Raw genomic sequence first — 13,845 nt, forward strand, 5'->3', positions numbered from 1 at the left:
GGCAGCAAGGCACGTATTGTATTGTTGCCATCGAGGATAAAAAGATGGGGTTTATATCATATTGCATGAGTTTATCCCTCTACATCATGTCATCTTGCTTAAAGCGTTACTCTGTTCTTATGAACTTAATACTCTAGATGCATGCTGGATAGCGGTCGATGTGTGGAGTAATAGTAGTAGATGCAGAATCGTTTCGGTCTACTTGTCACGGACGTGATGCCTATATACATGATCATACCTAGATATTCTCATAACTATGCTCAATTCTATCAATTGCTCGACAGTAATTCGTCTACCCACCGTAATACTTATGCTATCTTGAGAGAAGCCGCTAGTGAAACCTATGGCCCCCGGGTCTATTTTCCATCATATTAATCTTCCGTCAACAAGCTATTTCTATCTTTATTTACCTTGCAATCTTTACTTTTACTCTTTATCATAAAAATACCAAAAATATTAACTTATCATCTCTATTAGATCTCACTCTCGTAAGTGACCGTGAAGGGATTGACAACCCCTTTATCGCATTGGTTGCGAGGTTCTTATTTTTTTGTGTACGTGCGTGGGACTTGAGTGTGGTCTCCTACTGGATTGATACCTTGGTTCTCAAAAACTAAGGGAAATACTTACGCTACTTTACTACATCACCCTTTCCTCTTCAAGGGAAAATCAACGCAGTGCTCAAGAGGTAGCAGCACTCAGGGACGTCTATGCGGTAGAGCTAGTTGCCCCAAAATTTAATCCATGGTCGTCATGCCCGATCACCTTCGATCGCCGGGATCATCCGACCAGCATCCGTCACGGCGGTTCGGCCGCACTGGTCCTTGACCCAATAATTGATGGATTCCACCTGACGCGAGTCCTCATGGACGGTGGCAGTAGCCTCAACCTGGTCTATCAGGATACAGTGCAAAATGGGCATTAATCCATCACGGATCAAGCCCACAAAGACTACCTTTAAAGGAGTCATACCAGGTGTAGAGGTCTGTTGTACGGGCTCAATCACACTAGAGGTTGTCTTCGGATCTCCGGACAACTTCCGAAGTGAAGATTTAATCTTCGATATCGTCCCCTTTTGCAGCGGCTATCACGCACTGCTTGGACGAACCGCATTTGTTCGATTCAACATGGTGCCACACTATGCTTATCTCAAGCTCAAGATGCCCGGACCACACGGCGTCATAACATTAAATGGAAACACGGAACGCTCCCTCCGCACCGAGGAGCACACCGCTGCCTTAGTAGCAGAAGTACAGAGCGGCCTTTTCAAGCAGAACCTTAATTCGGCGGCCGAGCGCCCGGACACTGTCAAGAGAGTCCGGACTATTCTGCAGCAGGACAGCTCGGCTCGTCAAGAGCTCGACTAGCAATTCGGCCTCCGTCCCAGTCCTGATCAAGTGGCGGCATTCGTACCGCGCATACATAACTACGCACTCAAAATACCATGGGCATAGATGGAGGCATAACTAGCTTGTGATCCACAATACGGCTCGACCGCCCCCGGACACACATACTTTCACTGTTTCCTTTTTCTCCTTTTCAGGTTTCTTTTCCACAGGCCTTCCTTGATGGCCTGATCACAGATCCTTTCGAAGGATAAATACACCAAGACGGCAGTAAGCATGGACGTATAGGGGAATTTCTAGGTGGTCTCTTTAAACGACCACTCTACCTATTTTCACGACCCACACGCAGCTCTCCCTTAGTTGTGGCATATTAAATAGCCTGTTGCTTATTGCACTACTTGTACGAATGCGCTTTGACGTATTAACCAAATTATAATGGAAACAGTTTGTGGCCCAAATTCTACGGCTCTAGCTTAGTACCCTTTCTTCTTTTCTTTTCTGATAACTTTATCAAATAGCACTCGTACACTTTGGTACGTTTCAATTTGCCAGGGGCTTCATAGTGCCTCGCAATACAGCAACAAAGTCCGAACACTTTTTACAGTATAGTTCGGCACCCCGAATTTAGCACTATATGCATTGGCTCCGAATCATGTCTTTGGTCAATAGTTGGGTTGCCCGGCTCCTGTGCTTGCTACCTTACGTTTCGTTATATCGGCTAGGGTAGTAAAGGGAGAACTACTGCGATTGTGCCCTGGTTCACCCTGATGAGCACCTCAGTAGAGAAAGCCGAAAACTGACTGTCATGATGCGGCGAGAGCCGGTCAGCTCTTCGGAGGTCTCAAATCTTTAGAGATTTTTTCCGCATTACACGAGGGATCGGTACTTACCTGATCAGGTGTTTACAACATCCTAGTTCGGATACTAGGGGTTGCGCCTATATTTTTATTGTCAAACTACTATGGCTAAGTGAGGGTGCTAAAGTCGCATAGTCCGATTACCTGGTTCGTTGCGCTAAACACCTCCTTCAAGGAACAAACAATTGGATCAAGAGTGTTTAGATTACATCCCGAACACCCCCGTACTACCTACATGGGGGCAGAAGCCGACGACTGGCCAACTCTCAGATTTCACACAACACGGCCGCACAGGAGGTGAATTTTTTTAAACAAACATTATATTACATAATGACTTTGTTTCATCATACAAGGCAGAGACAACATGAATGTAATCATTCGAAAATAATGTCTTGTGCACATTGCGTCACCACAATACGAGACCCCTCCAGGACGTCTTCAAAATACCTCTCGGGCGTGCGGTGCTCCTTGCCCTCAGGCGGTCCCTCGGTCACAAGCTTGACGGCGTCCATCTTCGCCCACCACACCTTGACGTGGGCGAAGGCCATGCGCGCGCCCTCAATGCAGACCGACCGCTTGATGACGTCCAGCCGAGGGCAGGCATTCACCAGCCGCTTCACGAGCTGAAGTAGCTGCTGTGTATAGCTTCGGTAGGCCATGGCCGAATTATTAAATCCTTCATGGCCAGTTCGGCCACCCTATGCATCTCGACCAGCTATTTTAGCTAATCGCTAAAGGGCACCGGATGTTCTGGTGCAAGGTATTGCGACCAGAACAGCTTCTCCGTCGAGCTCCCTTCTTCGGCTCAGAAGAATTCCGCAGCATCAGAAACACTGCGCGGCAGATCCGCAAACCCCCCTGGAGAACTCCAAATCCGGGTTAGTAAGAAATACTTCTTCTTCACATACTTGCATTGCATACTAAACGCCTTACCTGGTGCGATTTTCTTGGCCTCCTGGATCTCCTAGAGGGCGCCCTGGGCTTCAACCCAGGCCTGTCCCGCGCTTTGGTGAGCCTTGGCGAGTTCGGTCTCTTGAGCCGAAACACCGCGCTCCAAGGTCTCACATTTTTTCACGGCATCCTGGAGCTCTTGCTGGACCTCATTAAGCCTGGCCTCGTGCTTCTTACGAGTGGCTTGTTCCTTGGTAGCTTCATCCTCGGCTTCGGCCAGGGCCTTTTGAAGGACCTCGACCTCGGTCGCTGCTCCTACAAATATTATGGCACTACGGTCAATAGACATCATTCATTCTTTCTGAGTATACAGCAAGTCGCAACATACCTTGCTTGTCCTCCAGCTGCCTTTTTACAAGGCCGAGCTCTTCTTCAACCCGCTCCAGACTCTGCTTTAGTCCGGAGACCTCCACAGCATGAGAGGTTGCGGCTAGCAATGACGCCTGCTTATTCATATAAGACATCTGTAGTTAGTTTCCTGCGAAAATAAATTGATCCTCTGTCCGGCTTTTCTTTCCGAACACCGGGCAGTATCTCAGGGGCTACTGTCTATACTAGGACTTTTTCTTTTACGTGTCTTACCTCAAAGCCTGTCAATAGGCTGCCGCAGGCTTCGGTCAGTCCGCTCTTGACGGACTGAACTCTCTCAATCACCGTACCCATAAGGATATGGTGTTCCTCCACAATGGAAGCGCCTCGTAGCACTTCCAGCAGATTATCCGGTGCCTCTGGTTGGACAGAGGTCACCGGCGGGATAGGCACACCTCCTTCTCTCGAAGGAGACTTCTCACCGTATTCCGGAGCCATATAGGTCTCCAGAACCGTATTCGGCTGGGGGCCGAACTGAACATGGCCCCCATCGCGAGTCTCCATGGGGATCTGCTCCCCCATGTGTCCGGTGGCCGAAGTTTCGCCCTCTGGCGCCACCCCGACGGCCTCCTGAACCTCATCCTGGCCCGGGAAGGTCCTTTGAGACAACACCTCGTCATCGCCCTTGGCCTTGGGAGAGTGAACGGCCAGCGGGTACTCGCTGGCCATCGCCTTTGAATCCAGCGAGCCTCCTGATGAGGATCGCGGGGAGCTGTTGTGGGCCGGACTGCAACAGCATAATTCAACATATTAAAACCATGAAGAAGAGAGTCCGCATATATGGACGCATCAGGGTTTTTAGTACTCACGATGCGGCCAGGGGCTTGTTTCGGGGGCGCGGCTCTGGGCTGCTATCAACATCCCACGCGGAGTTATCCACGAGGGAACCGTTCCCCTTCTTGGACGCCTCTGCCTCCAGATTTGTGGAGGCCGCCCTTTTCTTCCTCCCCCTCAGGGGGAGAGCTGCTTTCTTCCTCCTCCTCGCTGTCATCTTCAGCGGCAGAGGAGGGAGTCTCGTTGTCTTCGGACGTCCTGTCCGAAGCGCCCTTGCAGCGAGGGCCACTTTTGGTCCCCTTGGCCTTCTTCTTGGCCTTCTTCTCCGGCGCCTTGTAGGGCGCCGGAACCAGCATCTTCGCCAAGAGCGGGATGACTGGTTCCTCGGGCAGCGGAGCCGAACATTGAATCTACTCCACCTTCTTCGTCCAGCCCTGGAAAATGAATGGTGAAGCTTAAGTATCTTCGCTAAACAAGCAAGTAAAGGATGCATCTTGAAATGGGAAAAACTTACCGGACTGGCAGGATGGGCTAGGGCACGCCCACGGTCCTCGGTCGTCGCCGGCGGCGTCTCCTTGCCCGTGAAGAGCACCTTCCAGATGTCCTCGTGCGTAGTTCCGAAGAACTATTGCAGAGTCTGGTGCTTGGCCAGATCAAACTCCCATAAATGGCAAGTTCGGATTTGGCATGGAAGGATCCGGCGAACTAGCATCACCTGGATCACGTTGACGAGCTTGACGTTCTTGTCCACCATGCTATGAATGCACGTTTGCAGCGCTATTAGATCGTTTGACGAAGACCAGTTCAGGCCCTTCTCTAGCCAGGAGGTGAGCCGCATTGGGGCACCGGACTTGAATTCGGGAGCCGCGGCCCAAGCGGCGTCGCGAGGCTCTGTGATATAGAACCACAGTTTCTGCCACTCCTTGACAGTCTCTACGAAGGTACCTTTGGGCCATGTGACATTGGGCATCTTGCTCACCATGGCACCTACGCACTCCGCGTGGTGGCCATCCACCACCTTCGGCTTCACGTTGAAGATCTTGAGCCATAGTCCAAAAGTGGGGAGGAATGCGGAGGAAGGCCTCGCACACGACAATAAATGCTGAGATGTTGAGGAAGGAGTTCGGGGCTAGATCATGGAAATCTAGCCCGTAATAGAGTGTAAGTCCACGGACGAAAGGGTGGAGAGGAAACCCTAACCCGCAGACGAAATGGAGGATGAACACCACCCTCTCATTGGGCTTTGGGCTGGGGACGACTTGCCCCTTGGCCGGAAGCCGGTGGGCGATTTCTTTCGCCAGATACCCGGCCTCCCGAAGCTCAGTGATGTCCTTCTCCTTGACGGAGGAGGCCATCCACTTGCCTTGCGCTCCAGATCCGGACATGGTTGAGTGCTTTCTTAAGGCGGAAAAGATGAGGACTTGGGCGCTGGAGCTCGAGAATGGAAGGGCAGAGAAAGAGAGAAGGCGTGGGTGAAGAAAAGGGAATCCTTATCTCCTTATAAAGGAAGTGAATATCAAGCGCCTCCCCACTCGCCTTAAAACTCGCCTGTTCCCAAGGGCTGTGCAAACGGCACGGTTGGATTACCCACGCCCGTATTGATGAGAATCCCGCAATAAGGGACACGATCTCTGCTTTGACAAGACGTGCCAATGAAAACCGCATCTCGAAATGTGGGACGACAGATGAAAATGGTTTGAAATACTGACCTGGCAGACGTGATGTCACCTTACAAAAAGTTGTCAGTGGATTGGACTCGTGAAATATTATACTCTCTGCGGTTGAGTGTGGTACTTGTATTGCAGATCCGGACACATTCGTTGCGTCCGAAGACTATCTTGGAGTATTCGGAAAGGGGAACCCGCCTTGAAATGCCGAAGACAATGTGCGCGCCGGACACCTCGTCATTGAAGCCTGGTTTAGGGGCTACTGAGGGAGTCTTGGACTAAGGGGTCCTCGGACGTCCGGCCTGTTGGGCATGGGCCGGACTAGTGGGCTGTGAAGATACAAGACCAAAGAGTCTCTCCTGTGTCCGGATGGGACTCTCCTTGGTGTCCAAATATGAAGATTCCTTTCTATGTAACCGATCTTATGTAACCCTAGGTCCCTCCGGTGTCTATATAAACCGGAGGGCTAGGTCCATAGAGGCCAATAATCATAATCGTATTCATACAGGCTAGACTTCTAGGGTTTTAGCCATCACGATCTCGTGGTAGATCAACTCTTGTAATACTCATATTCATCAAGAACAATCAAGCAGGAAGTAGGGTATTACCTCCATAGAGAGGGCCCGAACCTGGGTAAACATCGTGTCCCCTGTCTCCTGTTACCATCGACCTTAGACGCACAGTTCGGGACCCCCTAGCCGGGATCCGCCGGTTTTGACACCGACACGCCCCGCCAAGGGTCTTGCCAGGGGGTTCACCTTGCCCTTCTGCTCTTCGTGTCTCTGGCTTTGAGCGCAGCCTTGGTAGCCTTGCGACTTTGCTTCCTTCCTGTGCCCCGCTAAGTGTGGCTGCAGGCGCGGCTCTAACTGCCCGTGCACAAGTAAAGGGGTACCAAATAGGACCCCTACTTTTGTACACCGAGAGGAGCCCCCGAGCCTGGGCCACACATAAGCGCGATGCGTTGTTGGGCTAGGCCCAAAATGGTGCGCAGGTGTGCGGGGCCGAGTTTTACTGCAGTAATTCCCCTCGCCAGTTGCGCTTCCCCACGACCAACGTTGAATGTGTGATGTGAGGGTTGTGCGTGGAATGACCGCAACATGCTCGCGTCATCCCGTGGTGAATAGTAAAGAGGCGGCTTGCGTGTCCCTTTAAAACTGCAGGGCCGCTGCCCATTTACTCTCTCTGCCTTGGAACCGTTGTTCCATGTTTCCCACTACGCCTGCCCCTTGTGCCACGTACGCTGCATGCACGGCATGGGGTAGGTGATAGACGCATGGAATATGGGAAGGTGCGCGGGGCCCGATACTCACGTGCCTTTGATTGGGCGGGGAGGGCGGTCGATGGCCTTGCTCGTTGCCACTTAATGAGCCGGACTTGAGCGGGCTCTTCAAAGGTGTAGAGCTAGTCTTTTGGCCTTCCCCGTTCAACTATAAAAAGGGAACTCAGGGGTAGGAGGAAGAGCATCTCCCTGCGTCTCCCCTCCGTCTCCATTCTTCATCCACTGTCATGGCGAGAGGGCGTGGCCGCGGCCATTTTTCCGCGGAGGCGACCAGATCCTCCTCCCGCCAGAGAGCTGCGGCAGTCAAGGAAGAGCTAGATGCCCAAGGTGAAGGCCATGCTCGAGGCGGGGGCACCGGACGGGGACGCGATCGGCGAGGCGGCCGAGGCAGAGGTGGCCGAGGCAGAGGTGGCCGCGGAAGGGGGACGCCTGCGTCGTCTCCATCTCCGTCTCCATCTCCTCCACCATCTCCTCCTGCTTCGTCGAGTGGTCACGTTGGGGACACGGCGCTCAAGTTTATTCTGCAGCTGCATGGGCCGCCGCGCAGCCGCCTTCGCCTTCCCGAGGCGTTCGCGAGGGTGCTGCAGATCGACCGACCACCGCGGGTGAGGCTTCACAGGAAGGGGTGTTGCCACGGTGACATGTGGGTGAACACAAGGTTTCTCGCCCCTCATGTGATGCTCCTTCGTTGGGGCTGGAAAACCTTCGCACGTGCCCATTGCTTGATGGATGGGCACGTCCTCTGCTTCAAGCTAGCGGAGAGCGACCTGCTCTCGACCAAGGTCTTCGGGCGCTCGGGACACAAGCTAGGGTGCTGTGCAGAGAGCTCGACCGATGACGAAAGCTCCTCCTTGGGCGACAGCGAAGAGGAGGACATCGACGGCGACAATGAGGGTAGCGGGCGGGAGGATGACGGGTCCGACTAGGTGTCGGACACACCGTCCCTGGGCGACGCCAGCAGCATCACCATTTTCATTGCCAGCTCCTTGAACTTCTCGGGGCCGCTGCTTCTGGTGGCTGGTGCTGGAGGGCCGGAGAAGGCGAAGAAGGCGGGTGGCGGGCTATCAACTCGGAGTACGATGGCAGCAACGCCTTCGTCGCGTATTGCCGGCCCCCTGCCTCATCTTTCGGCCTCTTCCCCGGCACCGTCATCACCAGCCTTCTCTTGGTGTCTTCTGCTGCTCGTACCTCGCCTAGGCGCCCTTTTGCCCTCCCGCTTATCCTGATCTATTTCCTGAGGAGAGGGACAAGAAAGGGATTATGGGCATCTTATCCTTTTTTATTTTTTAAGCCTGCAGGTATTTGTCAGATTTAAACCTTGTAATCCCCTTGCTCATGTTTACATTCCGTACGAACTGTATGTGTTTGGAACGTATCAATGAAAAAGGGTGCTTGCCGGGTTCTTTGTGCGTGAGCGAGGCCCATGCCAAGGAATGAATCCTTATTATTCCTAAGATAAACATTATCGCCAGGCAACAGGCCTTGCCGTCCCGTTACTTCATAGCACAACCATACTCACGCTCTCGGCGGAGGCAGGGGCGAAGTAGGATTAGGCCCTTCGTTTGCTTCCTTGTCACCGCAGCTACAACCATGTTCCGGCCCAGAGAATAGTTCTTGGGCACAGGAAAGGGGGAGCACGGTGGCCCAGGAATAAACGAGGCTTCATGCATCCCAGTTCTATACGGAAATGCATAACAGGGGATAAAAGACTTATCTGAATCTGCAGCCCCCGGCAACCTTGGCTTGCCGTAGTTGGATACTTGAATCTGCAAGCCCCCGGCAATGGCTTGTCGGGGTCGAGGATGTTGATCCGTCTCCCTGCCCTTAAATGGCTTGGCAGAAACGCCTGTGCAGCCTGCAAACCAAAGAAAGGACCGGAAAGGACGGAAAGACACACACCCGACCTCTACGCTTGGGGTTAGTTGCCGCTGAGCACTATCAACCCTATCAAAGAGAGATACTTAACCTAGCATGCATGCTAAAACTTAGGGCACCAGTGCTTCATTTATTTATGCTCAGGGTCTGCGCCTGGCTCTGTATAAAGGGTTACATGCCTTGTCGGCAAGGCTTGTACAAAAGGTGCTATGCCGGGAGGCTCGGCAACAGCGCCTCATGGGTAAAACTTACGAAGATGTTCGATGTTCTAGGAATTGCTCACTGGGATACCATCTTCGGTCTCCAGGCCGCCAGGCCTGGTGACTTGTATTACCCGATAAGGGCCTTCCCACTTCGGCGTCAACTTGTTGGAATTCTTGGCCGACTGAACGCGCCGAGGAACAAGGTCGCCTTCCTCAAGAATTCGGGCATGAACCTTGCGGCTATGGTAGCGGCGCAAGGCTTGCTGGTAGCGTGCAGCTCGCACAGCCGCCCGAAGACGATCTTCCTCAAGGAGCGTCGCGTCATCTTGCCGCAACTGCTCTTGCTCAAGCTCGTCATAAGCGAGCACTCGAGGTGACCCGTATGTGAGTTCCGTAGGGAGAACTGTTTCTGCCCTGTATACCAGGGCAAAGGGTGTCTGGCCGGTGGCTCGATTTGGCGTCATTCTAATCGACCAAAGAACCGCCGACAACTCATCAATCCAGTGCCTTCCACACTTGTGCAGCCTGTCAAAAGTCTTTGTCCTCAGGCCTCGCAGTACTTCAGCATTTGCCCTCTCTGCCTGGCCGTTGCTCCATGGGTGTGCCACTGAAGCGAAACAGACCTTGCTACCGAGGTCCTGGATGTATTGCATGAAGGTGCGGCTTGTGAACTGCGTGCTATTGTCAGTGATGACCCATTTCGGCACACCAAAACGGCAAACTAGCCCCTTTAAGAACTTGACAGCTGACTGTGCTGTCACTTTCCTCACTGCTTCCACTTCGGGCCACTTTGTGAACTTGTTGACTGCGACGTACAAGTACTCAAAGCCCCCGACAACACGGGGGAAGGGGCCCAGTATGTCGAGTCCCCAGACCAAAAATGGCCAGGAGCGAGGGATTGTTTGAAGGGCTTGAGCTGGTTGCCGAAGCTTCTTCGAATGGAACTGACACACTTCACACTTGGTTACTAGCGCAGCTGCATCCTGGAGGGCTGTGGGCCAGAAGAAACCTTGCTGGAATGCCTTGCCGGCAAGGGCCCTTGACCCCATGTGGGAGCCACATACACCTCCATGTATCTTTGCCAACAGCTCTAGTCCGTCCTCTTGAGGAATGCACTTCAGCCTCACATCGTTTGGCCTCCTTCTGTACAGGGTATCATCCACAAGCTGGTACATGCTGGACCGACGGGCTACTCTTTCTGCTTCTTCCTGCTCCTCAGGGAGTTCCCCTGTTTGGAGGAAACGGACGGTGTGTTGTGCCCACGCCGGGGCCTGGGGTTCGACGGCGAGGACTAAAGGCTCATCTTCGACCGTAGGGGCGGCCGCCTCTACGGTCAGGGCCTGGGGCCCTACCAGAGGTGGTTGCCCCTCGGCAAGCTTGGGGTACCCGGCAACCTCCTTGCCAGCGGCTCCTGGGAGCTCGGCGGGAAGGTACTTGCCTGGGCTTGTCTTCCTCGCTTGTTCTGCCCTGTTGATTGCTCTACGGATTGCTGAATTAACTAAAGTACAAAGGTACCTGGTTCCACAGGCAACTCGAGCGCAGCGCATTTCGATAGGTCGTCGGCAATGCTGTTCTCCGCTCGGGGAACATGTTCTGCCTGTAGGCCGTCGAAACATTCTTCCAACTTCCTCACTTCATTCACGTAGGCCTCCATCAACGGGCTCAGGTAATCCTTGTTAACCTGCTTGACGACGAGTTGTGAATCACCTCTGATGATGAGCTTCTTGATTCCGAGGTCTGCCGCGATCCTGAGACCAGCAAGCAACCCCTCGTACTCCGCCATATTGTTTGTTGATTTTTCCCGGGGAAAGTGCATCTGGATTACATACTTGAGGTGCTCTCCGGTGGGTGCGACGAGTAGTATGCCGGCACCAGCACCTTGGAGTGAGAAAGCTCTGTCAAAGTACATAACCCATTCACTGCTCGTCTCCTTGCTGGGAAGGGTGGTCTCTTGAATCTTCTCGTCGGGCGTTGCGGTCCACTCTGCTATGAACTCTGCCAAAGCTCGGCTCCTTATTGTTGAAGTACTTTCAAACCTGAGGCCAAAGCTCGACAGCTCCAATGCCCACTCCACAATCCTCCCTGTCGCATCTGGGTTGTGCAAAATCCATTGTAAAGGGAGGCGGGTGACGACGGTGATCTCGTGCGCTTGGAAATAGTGGCACAGCTTTCTCGAGGCCATGAGGAGGCCGAAAAGCAGCTTCTGCATTCTAGAATATCTTGACCTAGCCCCTACAAGAGGGAACTGACAAAATACACTGGGTGTTGCACCATCTTCTTCTTCTGTCCCACTTCGCCCATCTGCTCAGACTCTGCCTTGCCGGGACCGGGCCTTGTCGGGGGTTCTGGTTTGCCGGCGTCAGGCTCTGCCGGGGAGGACCCTGGCCCGCCATCCGACGGCTCTGCTGCAACTGCTACTTCTCCCTCAAGTTCCCTCTGCGCCACCAGTGCAGCACTGACCACTTGATTCGTTGCTGCTAAGTACAGCAGCAACGGCTCCCGTGGTTTAGGCGCGACTAGTATTGGCGTGGAGGAGAGGTACCTCTTCAAATCTTGTAGTGTTGCCTCTGCCTCCAGAGTCCATTTTACTGGACCCACCTTTTTCAAAACTTTGAAAAAGGGGAGGGTGCGCTCAGCAGATTGGGAGATGAACCTACTCAGGGCAGCAACGCAGCCGGCGAGCCTACGGACGTCTTTGACCCGTTTCGGTGCCTCAATCTGCTCGACCGCCTTGATCTTGTTGGGATTTGCTTCGATTCTGCGTTGAGACACAAAGAACCCAAGAAGTTTGTCGGAGGGGACACCGAACACGCACTTCTCTAGGTTGAGCTTGTGGTTGATCTTGCGCAGATTTGCGAATGTTTCTTCTAAATCTTGCACGAGTGTGGCCCTGTCCTTGGTTTTGACCACTATGCCATCCATATAAGCTTCCATGTTTCTATGTAGCTAGGCCTCAAAACCAATCTGGACTGCTCGGGCAAATGTTGAACCAACGCTCTTCAACCCGAAAGGCATTCATACAAAACAGTACGTACCACATGGGGTGATGAACGCGGTCTTCCCTTCGTCTTCCTTCATCATGAAGATCTGGTGGTATCCTGAATAGGCATCAAGGAATGATAGAAGGTTAAACCCGGTAGTGGAGTCTACAATCTGGTCGATGCATGGCAGAGGCAAAGGATCCTTTGGACAGGCTTTATTGATGTCTGTGTAGTCAATACACAGCCTCCGCTTCCCATCCGCCTTACACACCACCACCGGATTGGCCAACCACGTGGGGTGGAGTACTCCTCTTACCAGGCCTGCCGCCTCCAACTTCCTGATCTCTTCAATGATGAACTCTTGTCGCTTCAAAGCTTGCTTCCTGACCTTCTGCTTGACGGGCCGCGCGTGAGGACAGACAGCAAGATGGTGCTCAATCACCTCCCTGGGAACGCCAGGGATGTGAGATGCTGCCATTCAAATACATCGACATTCGCCCGCAGGAAGGCGACGAGCGCGCTTTCCTATTTGCTATCGAGGGTGGAGCTTATAGTGAAAGCCCCGGCCGTGTCGTCCTCCTTGACGAACACCTTCTTGGTTTCTGGTGGTGCAGCCTTGGACTTCTTGCTCTTGCCGGTGGAGCTCTCTGGCACGTCCTCAACGGGAGCACAACACTCCGAAGAGGTGCACTTGCCGGATTGGTGCGAGAGGTCTTGCCGACCTTCTTGCTCTTGCCAGTGGAGCTCTCTGGCACGTCCTCAATGGGAGCACAACACTCCGAAGAGGTGCGCTTGCCGGAGTGGGTGCAAGAGGTCTTGCCAGCCTTCTTCCTTCCCGGGGCTTCAGCGGCAGGAGCAAGTGCCCTGGCGGCAGTTGCTGCAACTGCCTCTCGGTAGAGTTGGTATGCGCAGATGAGCGCGTCTTTCTTGTTAGAGGACGGTGATGATGGTCACCGGCCCCGGCATCTTCATTGTGTTGTAGGCGTAGTGTGATGCCGCCATGAACTTGGCCAGCGCCGAGCGGCCAAGGATCCCGTTGTACGGCAAGGGGATCTCAGCGACCTCGAAAACGATCTTCTCCGTCCGATAGTTCAGCTTGCCCCCAAATGTAACGGGCAGCGTGATTTTACCTTTTGGCTGGCTCCTTCCTGGGTTGACCCCTTGAAACGTGCCCGTCTCTTCGAGATCTCCATCAGGAATCTGTAGCCTCCTAATCACATCTGGCAAGATCAAATTCAGTCCGTCTCCACCATGAACCAGCACTTTTGTCATCTTGAGGTTGCGTATTGTTGGTGAAACCAACAACGGCAAACACCCGACCGCAGTTGTGCTATCAGGGTGATCTTCGGTGTCAAAATGATGGGCGTGCGGGACCACTTCAGTGGCTTCTAGGCATCGAACGATGGCTCCGCCGCAGTGACCTCACGTGCCCACTGCTTCTGCTGGCGGTGTGAGGTGTGCAACGAAGCGCCACCGTCGACGCACATGGCCTCTGTAGCTCTCTGGAACTCGTGCTCGCCGGACTCGTCGTTCTTGTCATGAT

The sequence above is a fragment of the Triticum aestivum genome, chromosome 1D (assembly GCF_018294505.1).
Source record: "Triticum aestivum cultivar Chinese Spring chromosome 1D, IWGSC CS RefSeq v2.1, whole genome shotgun sequence".
NCBI lineage: Eukaryota > Viridiplantae > Streptophyta > Magnoliopsida > Poales > Poaceae > Triticum > Triticum aestivum.